Raw genomic sequence first — 14,095 nt, forward strand, 5'->3', positions numbered from 1 at the left:
TGATATCGCAACAGGCGACCGTGGAAAACGTCGCAAAAGCAAGTGCCGGGAGGAAGGACAACTGAAGAGAGCACTCGTCAACAGCCTAGTTTTACCGTCCATGTCTAACAGTAAAGAGCGACTCCCATTTGAACGCCGCTAGCAGCCACGGCAGTGGAGAAGCCGTGAGGCCGCCCCACAGCAGCGCCAGGACGGCGCGAGCTACACCGGCGCGAGGCCGGCGCAAGCTACACCTAGCCGAGTGCTTACACCGTTCACCGCAGACTGCATATGTGTGTGTGTGCGTGTGTACACACGTATTCTGCGTGCGTGCGGCGGCGACGACGACGTTCGCGAGGAGCTAAGGTTATAACTCCAAAAAATTTAATTGAAATTATCTGTGGCCGGGCCATAAGAGACGCCAAAGGAGCATCCGACGGCGCTGTTGTGTGCCCCCATAAATTACCAGCCTAGTGTAATGTGGCTGCAAGAGCGGTCCGGCTAAAAACAAAAAAAAAAAAAAAAAAAAATAAGATAATGTTAAATTAAAAGAAATCGCAGTGTGTAAGGAGCTAACTACTGGGCACATCGACAACTCCGACAAGTTTTGCTACCAGCAGAATATCTGATCTCTGCAGAATATTATCTCATTTCAAGCTGTGTTTTAATTAATTTTAGGTGGGCCGATCCCGGCGGTACTGCAATGCCGGGCCAACCCGCGACAGAGGTGGAGCAAGCCCCTAGCACTCCGTCATGAGCCAAAAATGAGTTTAATATTCTGGTCCTGCGATGCAGGACGTATCAGATATTAAGCTGATAAGAACAGATACTACACTTTGATCTTAGCCAAAAGGCCGAGAAGCGATAAGGAAAAACCGCAGTGGAAGGGCCTAAATGCTTGCAGCGTGTGCGCTCCACATGTGGGAGTGAAACATGGTGGTGCGGGCTGATATCGCAACAGGCGACCGTGGAAAACGTCGCAAAAGCAAGTGCCGGGAGGAAGGACAACTGAAGAGAGCACTCGTCAACAGCCTAGTTTTACCGTCCATGTCTAACAGTAAAGAGCGACTCCCATTTGAACGCCGCTAGCAGCCACGGCAGTGGAGAAGCCGTGAGGCCGCCCCACAGCAGCGCCAGGACGGCGCGAGCTACACCGGCGCGAGGCCGGCGCAAGCTACACCTAGCCGAGTGCTTACACCGTTCACCGCAGACTGCATATGTGTGTGTGTGCGTGTGTACACACGTATTCTGCGTGCGTGCGGCGGCGACGACGACGTTCGCGAGGAGCTAAGGTTATAACTCCAAAAAATTTAATTGAAATTATCTGTGGCCGGGCCATAAGAGACGCCAAAGGAGCATCCGACGGCGCTGTTGTGTGCCCCCATAAATTACCAGCCTAGTGTAATGTGGCTGCAAGAGCGGTCCGGCTAAAAACAAAAAAAAAAAAAATAAAATAAGATAATGTTAAATTAAAAGAAATCGCAGTGTGTAAGGAGCTAACTACTGGGCACATCGACAACTCCGACAAGTTTTGCTACCAGCAGAATATCTGATCTCTGCAGAATATTATCTCATTTCAAGCTGTGTTTTAATTAATTTTAGGTGGGCCGATCCCGGCGGTACTGCAATGCCGGGCCAACCCGCGACAGAGGTGGAGCAAGCCCCTAGCACTCCGTCATGAGCCAAAAATGAGTTTAATATTCTGGTCCTGCGATGCAGGACGTATCAGATATTAAGCTGATAAGAACAGATACTACACTTTGATCTTAGCCAAAAGGCCGAGAAGCGATAAGGAAAAACCGCAGTGGAAGGGCCTAAATGCTTGCAGCGTGTGCGCTCCACATGTGGGAGTGAAACATGGTGGTGCGGGCTGATATCGCAACAGGCGACCGTGGAAAACGTCGCAAAAGCAAGTGCCGGGAGGAAGGACAACTGAAGAGAGCACTCGTCAACAGCCTAGTTTTACCGTCCATGTCTAACAGTAAAGAGCGACTCCCATTTGAACGCCGCTAGCAGCCACGGCAGTGGAGAAGCCGTGAGGCCGCCCCACAGCAGCGCCAGGACGGCGCGAGCTACACCGGCGCGAGGCCGGCGCAAGCTACACCTAGCCGAGTGCTTACACCGTTCACCGCAGACTGCATATGTGTGTGTGTGCGTGTGTACACACGTATTCTGCGTGCGTGCGGCGGCGACGACGACGTTCGCGAGGAGCTAAGGTTATAACTCCAAAAAATTTAATTGAAATTATCTGTGGCCGGGCCATAAGAGACGCCAAAGGAGCATCCGACGGCGCTGTTGTGTGCCCCCATAAATTACCAGCCTAGTGTAATGTGGCTGCAAGAGCGGTCCGGCTAAAAACAAAAAAAAAAAAAAAAAAAATAAGATAATGTTAAATTAAAAGAAATCGCAGTGTGTAAGGAGCTAACTACTGGGCACATCGACAACTCCGACAAGTTTTGCTACCAGCAGAATATCTGATCTCTGCAGAATATTATCTCATTTCAAGCTGTGTTTTAATTAATTTTAGGTGGGCCGATCCCGGCGGTACTGCAATGCCGGGCCAACCCGCGACAGAGGTGGAGCAAGCCCCTAGCACTCCGTCATGAGCCAAAAATGAGTTTAATATTCTGGTCCTGCGATGCAGGACGTATCAGATATTAAGCTGATAAGAACAGATTTTTTTAGTCATTGAGAGAATTTTTGGAAGCGGGAAGGAACTTCTAGGAAGGTTGCTTCAGGAATATTCCGGGCCACAGTACCAGTTTCGTGGTCGACGTCATCTGCCACCATCTACAGAGAGTCGTGCCTCACTAGCTGGCACTGGGCCGGCGTCGTAACTAAGAATTATCTATAGATAATAGGAGATCTTGGGTTTACCCGGAGTGCAGTGGCGCACTCCGGCCAAGATGAGAAGGTCATAAGTTTGTATCAACCCCGGGCGGAGACCCAGACGAAGCTGGCCGGGGGAAAAATAGGAAGACGAACAGAGCGGAAGGCACATACGTCGCTACCAACTCTGCCGCCGGTGTCGACAGTATAAACTGGACACACACGAGACCGGTCTGCATCTGCCACGGCAGGAGGATCAGATGGGACGGCTACATCTGCCTCTGCGGGTGGTTCAGATGGGGCCTGAGCATCTCGCCACCCTTAGTCAAAATCGGGAGAAAAAAATAGAGGGAAGAAGTATCACATGCAGGGCAGGTCTGGCAGTTACGAAGGCGCTTGCTGCCCTCACAGCAAGGCCAACCACGATCCGGACCGTGCACGCTGCAACTTCGTCATAGTCGGGTGCCGGGAGAGCAATGACTAAAGAAAATACATCGCATATCAGTGCGTTTCGTATCCGACCTTAGCAGCATTAAGCTGATAAGAACAGATACTACACTTTGATCTTAGCCAAAAGGCCGAGAAGCGATAAGGAAAAACCGCAGTGGAAGGGCCTAAATGCTTGCAGCGTGTGCGCTCCACATGTGGGAGTGAAACATGGTGGTGCGGGCTGATATCGCAACAGGCGACCGTGGAAAACGTCGCAAAAGCAAGTGCCGGGAGGAAGGACAACTGAAGAGAGCACTCGTCAACAGCCTAGTTTTACCGTCCATGTCTAACAGTAAAGAGCGACTCCCATTTGAACGCCGCTAGCAGCCACGGCAGTGGAGAAGCCGTGAGGCCGCCCCACAGCAGCGCCAGGACGGCGCGAGCTACACCGGCGCGAGGCCGGCGCAAGCTACACCTAGCCGAGTGCTTACACCGTTCACCGCAGACTGCATATGTGTGTGTGTGCGTGTGTACACACGTATTCTGCGTGCGTGCGGCGGCGACGACGACGTTCGCGAGGAGCTAAGGTTATAACTCCAAAAAATTTAATTGAAATTATCTGTGGCCGGGCCATAAGAGACGCCAAAGGAGCATCCGACGGCGCTGTTGTGTGCCCCCATAAATTACCAGCCTAGTGTAATGTGGCTGCAAGAGCGGTCCGGCTAAAAACAAAAAAAAAAAAAAAAAAAAATAAGATAATGTTAAATTAAAAGAAATCGCAGTGTGTAAGGAGCTAACTACTGGGCACATCGACAACTCCGACAAGTTTTGCTACCAGCAGAATATCTGATCTCTGCAGAATATTATCTCATTTCAAGCTGTGTTTTAATTAATTTTAGGTGGGCCGATCCCGGCGGTACTGCAATGCCGGGCCAACCCGCGACAGAGGTGGAGCAAGCCCCTAGCACTCCGTCATGAGCCAAAAATGAGTTTAATATTCTGGTCCTGCGATGCAGGACGTATCAGATATTAAGCTGATAAGAACAGATTTTTTTTTTTTTTTTTTAGTCATTGAGAGAATTTTTGGAAGCGGGAAGGAACTTCTAGGAAGGTTGCTTCAGGAATATTCCGGGCCACAGTACCAGTTTCGTGGTCGACGTCATCTGCCACCATCTACAGAGAGTCGTACCTCACTAGCTGGTACTGGGCCGGCGTCGTAACTAAGAATTATCTATAGATAATAGGAGATCTTGGGTTTACCCGGAGTGCAGTGGCGCACTCCGGCCAAGATGAGAAGGTCATAAGTTTGTATCAACCCCGGGCGGAGACCCAGACGACGCTGGCCGGGGGAAAAATAGGAAGACGAACAGAGCGGAAGGCACATACGTCGCTACCAACTCTGCCGCCGGTGTCGACAGTATAAACTGGACACACACGAGACCGGTCTGCATCTGCCACGGCAGGAGGATCAGATGGGACGGCTACATCTGCCTCTGCGGGTGGTTCAGATGGGGCCTGAGCATCTCGCCACCCTTAGTCAAAATCGGGAGAAAAAAATAGAGGGAAGAAGTATCACATGCAGCGCAGGTCTGGCAGTTACGAAGGCGCTTGCTGCCCTCACAGCAAGGCCAACCACGATCCGGACCGTGCACGCTGCAACTTCGTCATAGTCGGGTGCCGGGAGAGCAATGACTAAAGAAAATACATCGCATATCAGTGCGTTTCGTATCCGACCTTACCAGCATTAAGCTGATAAGAACAGATACTACACTTTGATCTTAGCCAAAAGGCCGAGAAGCGATAAGGAAAAACCGCAGTGGAAGGGCCTAAATGCTTGCAGCGTGTGCGCTCCACATGTGGGAGTGAAACATGGTGGTGCGGGCTGATATCGCAACAGGCGACCGTGGAAAACGTCGCAAAAGCAAGTGCCGGGAGGAAGGACAACTGAAGAGAGCACTCGTCAACAGCCTAGTTTTACCGTCCATGTCTAACAGTAAAGAGCGACTCCCATTTGAACGCCGCTAGCAGCCACGGCAGTGGAGAAGCCGTGAGGCCGCCCCACAGCAGCGCCAGGACGGCGCGAGCTACACCGGCGCGAGGCCGGCGCAAGCTACACCTAGCCGAGTGCTTACACCGTTCACCGCAGACTGCATATGTGTGTGTGTGCGTGTGTACACACGTATTCTGCGTGCGTGCGGCGGCGACGACGACGTTCGCGAGGAGCTAAGGTTATAACTCCAAAAAATTTAATTGAAATTATCTGTGGCCGGGCCATAAGAGACGCCAAAGGAGCATCCGACGGCGCTGTTGTGTGCCCCCATAAATTACCAGCCTAGTGTAATGTGGCTGCAAGAGCGGTCCGGCTAAAAACAAAAAAAAAAAAAAAAAAAATAAGATAATGTTAAATTAAAAGAAATCGCAGTGTGTAAGGAGCTAACTACTGGGCACATCGACAACTCCGACAAGTTTTGCTACCAGCAGAATATCTGATCTCTGCAGAATATTATCTCATTTCAAGCTGTGTTTTAATTAATTTTAGGTGGGCCGATCCCGGCGGTACTGCAATGCCGGGCCAACCCGCGACAGAGGTGGAGCAAGCCCCTAGCACTCCGTCATGAGCCAAAAATGAGTTTAATATTCTGGTCCTGCGATGCAGGACGTATCAGATATTAAGCTGATAAGAACAGATACTACACTTTGATCTTAGCCAAAAGGCCGAGAAGCGATAAGGAAAAACCGCAGTGGAAGGGCCTAAATGCTTGCAGCGTGTGCGCTCCACATGTGGGAGTGAAACATGGTGGTGCGGGCTGATATCGCAACAGGCGACCGTGGAAAACGTCGCAAAAGCAAGTGCCGGGAGGAAGGACAACTGAAGAGAGCACTCGTCAACAGCCTAGTTTTACCGTCCATGTCTAACAGTAAAGAGCGACTCCCATTTGAACGCCGCTAGCAGCCACGGCAGTGGAGAAGCCGTGAGGCCGCCCCACAGCAGCGCCAGGACGGCGCGAGCTACACCGGCGCGAGGCCGGCGCAAGCTACACCTAGCCGAGTGCTTACACCGTTCACCGCAGACTGCATATGTGTGTGTGTGCGTGTGTACACACGTATTCTGCGTGCGTGCGGCGGCGACGACGACGTTCGCGAGGAGCTAAGGTTATAACTCCAAAAAATTTAATTGAAATTATCTGTGGCCGGGCCATAAGAGACGCCAAAGGAGCATCCGACGGCGCTGTTGTGTGCCCCCATAAATTACCAGCCTAGTGTAATGTGGCTGCAAGAGCGGTCCGGCTAAAAACAAAAAAAAAAAAAAAAAAAAATAAGATAATGTTAAATTAAAAGAAATCGCAGTGTGTAAGGAGCTAACTACTGGGCACATCGACAACTCCGACAAGTTTTGCTACCAGCAGAATATCTGATCTCTGCAGAATATTATCTCATTTCAAGCTGTGTTTTAATTAATTTTAGGTGGGCCGATCCCGGCGGTACTGCAATGCCGGGCCAACCCGCGACAGAGGTGGAGCAAGCCCCTAGCACTCCGTCATGAGCCAAAAATGAGTTTAATATTCTGGTCCTGCGATGCAGGACGTATCAGATATTAAGCTGATAAGAACAGATACTACACTTTGATCTTAGCCAAAAGGCCGAGAAGCGATAAGGAAAAACCGCAGTGGAAGGGCCTAAATGCTTGCAGCGTGTGCGCTCCACATGTGGGAGTGAAACATGGTGGTGCGGGCTGATATCGCAACAGGCGACCGTGGAAAACGTCGCAAAAGCAAGTGCCGGGAGGAAGGACAACTGAAGAGAGCACTCGTCAACAGCCTAGTTTTACCGTCCATGTCTAACAGTAAAGAGCGACTCCCATTTGAACGCCGCTAGCAGCCACGGCAGTGGAGAAGCCGTGAGGCCGCCCCACAGCAGCGCCAGGACGGCGCGAGCTACACCGGCGCGAGGCCGGCGCAAGCTACACCTAGCCGAGTGCTTACACCGTTCACCGCAGACTGCATATGTGTGTGTGTGCGTGTGTACACACGTATTCTGCGTGCGTGCGGCGGCGACGACGACGTTCGCGAGGAGCTAAGGTTATAACTCCAAAAAATTTAATTGAAATTATCTGTGGCCGGGCCATAAGAGACGCCAAAGGAGCATCCGACGGCGCTGTTGTGTGCCCCCATAAATTACCAGCCTAGTGTAATGTGGCTGCAAGAGCGGTCCGGCTAAAAACAAAAAAAAAAAAAATAAAATAAGATAATGTTAAATTAAAAGAAATCGCAGTGTGTAAGGAGCTAACTACTGGGCACATCGACAACTCCGACAAGTTTTGCTACCAGCAGAATATCTGATCTCTGCAGAATATTATCTCATTTCAAGCTGTGTTTTAATTAATTTTAGGTGGGCCGATCCCGGCGGTACTGCAATGCCGGGCCAACCCGCGACAGAGGTGGAGCAAGCCCCTAGCACTCCGTCATGAGCCAAAAATGAGTTTAATATTCTGGTCCTGCGATGCAGGACGTATCAGATATTAAGCTGATAAGAACAGATACTACACTTTGATCTTAGCCAAAAGGCCGAGAAGCGATAAGGAAAAACCGCAGTGGAAGGGCCTAAATGCTTGCAGCGTGTGCGCTCCACATGTGGGAGTGAAACATGGTGGTGCGGGCTGATATCGCAACAGGCGACCGTGGAAAACGTCGCAAAAGCAAGTGCCGGGAGGAAGGACAACTGAAGAGAGCACTCGTCAACAGCCTAGTTTTACCGTCCATGTCTAACAGTAAAGAGCGACTCCCATTTGAACGCCGCTAGCAGCCACGGCAGTGGAGAAGCCGTGAGGCCGCCCCACAGCAGCGCCAGGACGGCGCGAGCTACACCGGCGCGAGGCCGGCGCAAGCTACACCTAGCCGAGTGCTTACACCGTTCACCGCAGACTGCATATGTGTGTGTGTGCGTGTGTACACACGTATTCTGCGTGCGTGCGGCGGCGACGACGACGTTCGCGAGGAGCTAAGGTTATAACTCCAAAAAATTTAATTGAAATTATCTGTGGCCGGGCCATAAGAGACGCCAAAGGAGCATCCGACGGCGCTGTTGTGTGCCCCCATAAATTACCAGCCTAGTGTAATGTGGCTGCAAGAGCGGTCCGGCTAAAAACAAAAAAAAAAAAAAAAAAAAATAAGATAATGTTAAATTAAAAGAAATCGCAGTGTGTAAGGAGCTAACTACTGGGCACATCGACAACTCCGACAAGTTTTGCTACCAGCAGAATATCTGATCTCTGCAGAATATTATCTCATTTCAAGCTGTGTTTTAATTAATTTTAGGTGGGCCGATCCCGGCGGTACTGCAATGCCGGGCCAACCCGCGACAGAGGTGGAGCAAGCCCCTAGCACTCCGTCATGAGCCAAAAATGAGTTTAATATTCTGGTCCTGCGATGCAGGACGTATCAGATATTAAGCTGATAAGAACAGATACTACACTTTGATCTTAGCCAAAAGGCCGAGAAGCGATAAGGAAAAACCGCAGTGGAAGGGCCTAAATGCTTGCAGCGTGTGCGCTCCACATGTGGGAGTGAAACATGGTGGTGCGGGCTGATATCGCAACAGGCGACCGTGGAAAACGTCGCAAAAGCAAGTGCCGGGAGGAAGGACAACTGAAGAGAGCACTCGTCAACAGCCTAGTTTTACCGTCCATGTCTAACAGTAAAGAGCGACTCCCATTTGAACGCCGCTAGCAGCCACGGCAGTGGAGAAGCCGTGAGGCCGCCCCACAGCAGCGCCAGGACGGCGCGAGCTACACCGGCGCGAGGCCGGCGCAAGCTACACCTAGCCGAGTGCTTACACCGTTCACCGCAGACTGCATATGTGTGTGTGTGCGTGTGTACACACGTATTCTGCGTGCGTGCGGCGGCGACGACGACGTTCGCGAGGAGCTAAGGTTATAACTCCAAAAAATTTAATTGAAATTATCTGTGGCCGGGCCATAAGAGACGCCAAAGGAGCATCCGACGGCGCTGTTGTGTGCCCCCATAAATTACCAGCCTAGTGTAATGTGGCTGCAAGAGCGGTCCGGCTAAAAACAAAAAAAAAAAAAAAAAAAAATAAGATAATGTTAAATTAAAAGAAATCGCAGTGTGTAAGGAGCTAACTACTGGGCACATCGACAACTCCGACAAGTTTTGCTACCAGCAGAATATCTGATCTCTGCAGAATATTATCTCATTTCAAGCTGTGTTTTAATTAATTTTAGGTGGGCCGATCCCGGCGGTACTGCAATGCCGGGCCAACCCGCGACAGAGGTGGAGCAAGCCCCTAGCACTCCGTCATGAGCCAAAAATGAGTTTAATATTCTGGTCCTGCGATGCAGGACGTATCAGATATTAAGCTGATAAGAACAGATTTTTTTTTTTTTTTTTTAGTCATTGAGAGAATTTTTGGAAGCGGGAAGGAACTTCTAGGAAGGTTGCTTCAGGAATATTCCGGGCCACAGTACCAGTTTCGTGGTCGACGTCATCTGCCACCATCTACAGAGAGTCGTACCTCACTAGCTGGTACTGGGCCGGCGTCGTAACTAAGAATTATCTATAGATAATAGGAGATCTTGGGTTTACCCGGAGTGCAGTGGCGCACTCCGGCCAAGATGAGAAGGTCATAAGTTTGTATCAACCCCGGGCGGAGACCCAGACGACGCTGGCCGGGGGAAAAATAGGAAGACGAACAGAGCGGAAGGCACATACGTCGCTACCAACTCTGCCGCCGGTGTCGACAGTATAAACTGGACACACACGAGACCGGTCTGCATCTGCCACGGCAGGAGGATCAGATGGGACGGCTACATCTGCCTCTGCGGGTGGTTCAGATGGGGCCTGAGCATCTCGCCACCCTTAGTCAAAATCGGGAGAAAAAAATAGAGGGAAGAAGTATCACATGCAGCGCAGGTCTGGCAGTTACGAAGGCGCTTGCTGCCCTCACAGCAAGGCCAACCACGATCCGGACCGTGCACGCTGCAACTTCGTCATAGTCGGGTGCCGGGAGAGCAATGACTAAAGAAAATACATCGCATATCAGTGCGTTTCGTATCCGACCTTACCAGCATTAAGCTGATAAGAACAGATACTACACTTTGATCTTAGCCAAAAGGCCGAGAAGCGATAAGGAAAAACCGCAGTGGAAGGGCCTAAATGCTTGCAGCGTGTGCGCTCCACATGTGGGAGTGAAACATGGTGGTGCGGGCTGATATCGCAACAGGCGACCGTGGAAAACGTCGCAAAAGCAAGTGCCGGGAGGAAGGACAACTGAAGAGAGCACTCGTCAACAGCCTAGTTTTACCGTCCATGTCTAACAGTAAAGAGCGACTCCCATTTGAACGCCGCTAGCAGCCACGGCAGTGGAGAAGCCGTGAGGCCGCCCCACAGCAGCGCCAGGACGGCGCGAGCTACACCGGCGCGAGGCCGGCGCAAGCTACACCTAGCCGAGTGCTTACACCGTTCACCGCAGACTGCATATGTGTGTGTGTGCGTGTGTACACACGTATTCTGCGTGCGTGCGGCGGCGACGACGACGTTCGCGAGGAGCTAAGGTTATAACTCCAAAAAATTTAATTGAAATTATCTGTGGCCGGGCCATAAGAGACGCCAAAGGAGCATCCGACGGCGCTGTTGTGTGCCCCCATAAATTACCAGCCTAGTGTAATGTGGCTGCAAGAGCGGTCCGGCTAAAAACAAAAAAAAAAAAAAAAAAATAAGATAATGTTAAATTAAAAGAAATCGCAGTGTGTAAGGAGCTAACTACTGGGCACATCGACAACTCCGACAAGTTTTGCTACCAGCAGAATATCTGATCTCTGCAGAATATTATCTCATTTCAAGCTGTGTTTTAATTAATTTTAGGTGGGCCGATCCCGGCGGTACTGCAATGCCGGGCCAACCCGCGACAGAGGTGGAGCAAGCCCCTAGCACTCCGTCATGAGCCAAAAATGAGTTTAATATTCTGGTCCTGCGATGCAGGACGTATCAGATATTAAGCTGATAAGAACAGATTTTTTTTTTTTTTTTTTAGTCATTGAGAGAATTTTTGGAAGCGGGAAGGAACTTCTAGGAAGGTTGCTTCAGGAATATTCCGGGCCACAGTACCAGTTTCGTGGTCGACGTCATCTGCCACCATCTACAGAGAGTCGTACCTCACTAGCTGGTACTGGGCCGGCGTCGTAACTAAGAATTATCTATAGATAATAGGAGATCTTGGGTTTACCCGGAGTGCAGTGGCGCACTCCGGCCAAGATGAGAAGGTCATAAGTTTGTATCAACCCCGGGCGGAGACCCAGACGACGCTGGCCGGGGGAAAAATAGGAAGACGAACAGAGCGGAAGGCACATACGTCGCTACCAACTCTGCCGCCGGTGTCGACAGTATAAACTGGACACACACGAGACCGGTCTGCATCTGCCACGGCAGGAGGATCAGATGGGACGGCTACATCTGCCTCTGCGGGTGGTTCAGATGGGGCCTGAGCATCTCGCCACCCTTAGTCAAAATCGGGAGAAAAAAATAGAGGGAAGAAGTATCACATGCAGCGCAGGTCTGGCAGTTACGAAGGCGCTTGCTGCCCTCACAGCAAGGCCAACCACGATCCGGACCGTGCACGCTGCAACTTCGTCATAGTCGGGTGCCGGGAGAGCAATGACTAAAGAAAATACATCGCATATCAGTGCGTTTCGTATCCGACCTTACCAGCATTAAGCTGATAAGAACAGATACTACACTTTGATCTTAGCCAAAAGGCCGAGAAGCGATAAGGAAAAACCGCAGTGGAAGGGCCTAAATGCTTGCAGCGTGTGCGCTCCACATGTGGGAGTGAAACATGGTGGTGCGGGCTGATATCGCAACAGGCGACCGTGGAAAACGTCGCAAAAGCAAGTGCCGGGAGGAAGGACAACTGAAGAGAGCACTCGTCAACAGCCTAGTTTTACCGTCCATGTCTAACAGTAAAGAGCGACTCCCATTTGAACGCCGCTAGCAGCCACGGCAGTGGAGAAGCCGTGAGGCCGCCCCACAGCAGCGCCAGGACGGCGCGAGCTACACCGGCGCGAGGCCGGCGCAAGCTACACCTAGCCGAGTGCTTACACCGTTCACCGCAGACTGCATATGTGTGTGTGTGCGTGTGTACACACGTATTCTGCGTGCGTGCGGCGGCGACGACGACGTTCGCGAGGAGCTAAGGTTATAACTCCAAAAAATTTAATTGAAATTATCTGTGGCCGGGCCATAAGAGACGCCAAAGGAGCATCCGACGGCGCTGTTGTGTGCCCCCATAAATTACCAGCCTAGTGTAATGTGGCTGCAAGAGCGGTCCGGCTAAAAACAAAAAAAAAAAAAAAAAAATAAGATAATGTTAAATTAAAAGAAATCGCAGTGTGTAAGGAGCTAACTACTGGGCACATCGACAACTCCGACAAGTTTTGCTACCAGCAGAATATCTGATCTCTGCAGAATATTATCTCATTTCAAGCTGTGTTTTAATTAATTTTAGGTGGGCCGATCCCGGCGGTACTGCAATGCCGGGCCAACCCGCGACAGAGGTGGAGCAAGCCCCTAGCACTCCGTCATGAGCCAAAAATGAGTTTAATATTCTGGTCCTGCGATGCAGGACGTATCAGATATTAAGCTGATAAGAACAGATACTACACTTTGATCTTAGCCAAAAGGCCGAGAAGCGATAAGGAAAAACCGCAGTGGAAGGGCCTAAATGCTTGCAGCGTGTGCGCTCCACATGTGGGAGTGAAACATGGTGGTGCGGGCTGATATCGCAACAGGCGACCGTGGAAAACGTCGCAAAAGCAAGTGCCGGGAGGAAGGACAACTGAAGAGAGCACTCGTCAACAGCCTAGTTTTACCGTCCATGTCTAACAGTAAAGAGCGACTCCCATTTGAACGCCGCTAGCAGCCACGGCAGTGGAGAAGCCGTGAGGCCGCCCCACAGCAGCGCCAGGACGGCGCGAGCTACACCGGCGCGAGGCCGGCGCAAGCTACACCTAGCCGAGTGCTTACACCGTTCACCGCAGACTGCATATGTGTGTGTGTGCGTGTGTACACACGTATTCTGCGTGCGTGCGGCGGCGACGACGACGTTCGCGAGGAGCTAAGGTTATAACTCCAAAAAATTTAATTGAAATTATCTGTGGCCGGGCCATAAGAGACGCCAAAGGAGCATCCGACGGCGCTGTTGTGTGCCCCCATAAATTACCAGCCTAGTGTAATGTGGCTGCAAGAGCGGTCCGGCTAAAAACAAAAAAAAAAAAAATAAAATAAGATAATGTTAAATTAAAAGAAATCGCAGTGTGTAAGGAGCTAACTACTGGGCACATCGACAACTCCGACAAGTTTTGCTACCAGCAGAATATCTGATCTCTGCAGAATATTATCTCATTTCAAGCTGTGTTTTAATTAATTTTAGGTGGGCCGATCCCGGCGGTACTGCAATGCCGGGCCAACCCGCGACAGAGGTGGAGCAAGCCCCTAGCACTCCGTCATGAGCCAAAAATGAGTTTAATATTCTGGTCCTGCGATGCAGGACGTATCAGATATTAAGCTGATAAGAACAGATACTACACTTTGATCTTAGCCAAAAGGCCGAGAAGCGATAAGGAAAAACCGCAGTGGAAGGGCCTAAATGCTTGCAGCGTGTGCGCTCCACATGTGGGAGTGAAACATGGTGGTGCGGGCTGATATCGCAACAGGCGACCGTGGAAAACGTCGCAAAAGCAAGTGCCGGGAGGAAGGACAACTGAAGAGAGCACTCGTCAACAGCCTAGTTTTACCGTCCATGTCTAACAGTAAAGAGCGACTCCCATTTGAACGCCGCTAGCAGC

The 14,095-nt window shown here is 50.9% G+C and overlaps 11 non-coding genes and 5 pseudogenes across 11 annotated transcripts; all 16 read right to left on the minus strand.

Annotated features, from left to right (window-relative positions):
* Positions 1-652: 652 nt before the first annotated feature.
* Positions 653-845, minus strand: LOC126291946 (U2 spliceosomal RNA). Its single transcript, XR_007551948.1, has one exon. It is a non-coding gene; the product is annotated as a U2 spliceosomal RNA (small nuclear RNA).
* A 731-nt stretch (positions 846-1,576) lies between these two features.
* Positions 1,577-1,769, minus strand: LOC126291953 (U2 spliceosomal RNA). Its single transcript, XR_007551949.1, has one exon. It is a non-coding gene; the product is annotated as a U2 spliceosomal RNA (small nuclear RNA).
* A 732-nt stretch (positions 1,770-2,501) lies between these two features.
* LOC126292742 (U2 spliceosomal RNA) lies at positions 2,502-2,677 on the minus strand (annotated as a pseudogene).
* A 588-nt stretch (positions 2,678-3,265) lies between these two features.
* Positions 3,266-3,398, minus strand: LOC126285900 (U2 spliceosomal RNA; annotated as a pseudogene).
* A 733-nt stretch (positions 3,399-4,131) lies between these two features.
* On the minus strand, positions 4,132-4,322 carry LOC126285379 (U2 spliceosomal RNA). The gene has a single exon (XR_007551634.1). It is a non-coding gene; the product is annotated as a U2 spliceosomal RNA (small nuclear RNA).
* A 602-nt stretch (positions 4,323-4,924) lies between these two features.
* On the minus strand, positions 4,925-5,039 carry LOC126285613 (U2 spliceosomal RNA; annotated as a pseudogene).
* Positions 5,040-5,771: 732 nt separating this feature from the next.
* Positions 5,772-5,964, minus strand: LOC126291957 (U2 spliceosomal RNA). Its single transcript, XR_007551952.1, has one exon. It is a non-coding gene; the product is annotated as a U2 spliceosomal RNA (small nuclear RNA).
* Positions 5,965-6,697: 733 nt separating this feature from the next.
* LOC126291961 (U2 spliceosomal RNA) lies at positions 6,698-6,890 on the minus strand. The gene has a single exon (XR_007551958.1). It is a non-coding gene; the product is annotated as a U2 spliceosomal RNA (small nuclear RNA).
* Positions 6,891-7,621: 731 nt separating this feature from the next.
* Positions 7,622-7,814, minus strand: LOC126291967 (U2 spliceosomal RNA). The gene has a single exon (XR_007551964.1). It is a non-coding gene; the product is annotated as a U2 spliceosomal RNA (small nuclear RNA).
* A 733-nt stretch (positions 7,815-8,547) lies between these two features.
* LOC126291973 (U2 spliceosomal RNA) lies at positions 8,548-8,740 on the minus strand. Its single transcript, XR_007551966.1, has one exon. It is a non-coding gene; the product is annotated as a U2 spliceosomal RNA (small nuclear RNA).
* A 733-nt stretch (positions 8,741-9,473) lies between these two features.
* On the minus strand, positions 9,474-9,664 carry LOC126285381 (U2 spliceosomal RNA). Its single transcript, XR_007551635.1, has one exon. It is a non-coding gene; the product is annotated as a U2 spliceosomal RNA (small nuclear RNA).
* A 602-nt stretch (positions 9,665-10,266) lies between these two features.
* LOC126285624 (U2 spliceosomal RNA) lies at positions 10,267-10,381 on the minus strand (annotated as a pseudogene).
* Positions 10,382-11,112: 731 nt separating this feature from the next.
* Positions 11,113-11,303, minus strand: LOC126285387 (U2 spliceosomal RNA). The gene has a single exon (XR_007551636.1). It is a non-coding gene; the product is annotated as a U2 spliceosomal RNA (small nuclear RNA).
* A 602-nt stretch (positions 11,304-11,905) lies between these two features.
* Positions 11,906-12,020, minus strand: LOC126285635 (U2 spliceosomal RNA; annotated as a pseudogene).
* Positions 12,021-12,751: 731 nt separating this feature from the next.
* On the minus strand, positions 12,752-12,944 carry LOC126291980 (U2 spliceosomal RNA). Its single transcript, XR_007551967.1, has one exon. It is a non-coding gene; the product is annotated as a U2 spliceosomal RNA (small nuclear RNA).
* A 731-nt stretch (positions 12,945-13,675) lies between these two features.
* Positions 13,676-13,868, minus strand: LOC126291984 (U2 spliceosomal RNA). The gene has a single exon (XR_007551968.1). It is a non-coding gene; the product is annotated as a U2 spliceosomal RNA (small nuclear RNA).
* Positions 13,869-14,095: the final 227 nt, after the last annotated feature.

Source organism: Schistocerca gregaria, chromosome 1 (assembly GCF_023897955.1).
Source record: "Schistocerca gregaria isolate iqSchGreg1 chromosome 1, iqSchGreg1.2, whole genome shotgun sequence".
In the NCBI taxonomy this organism is placed as follows: Eukaryota; Metazoa; Arthropoda; class Insecta; order Orthoptera; family Acrididae; genus Schistocerca; species Schistocerca gregaria.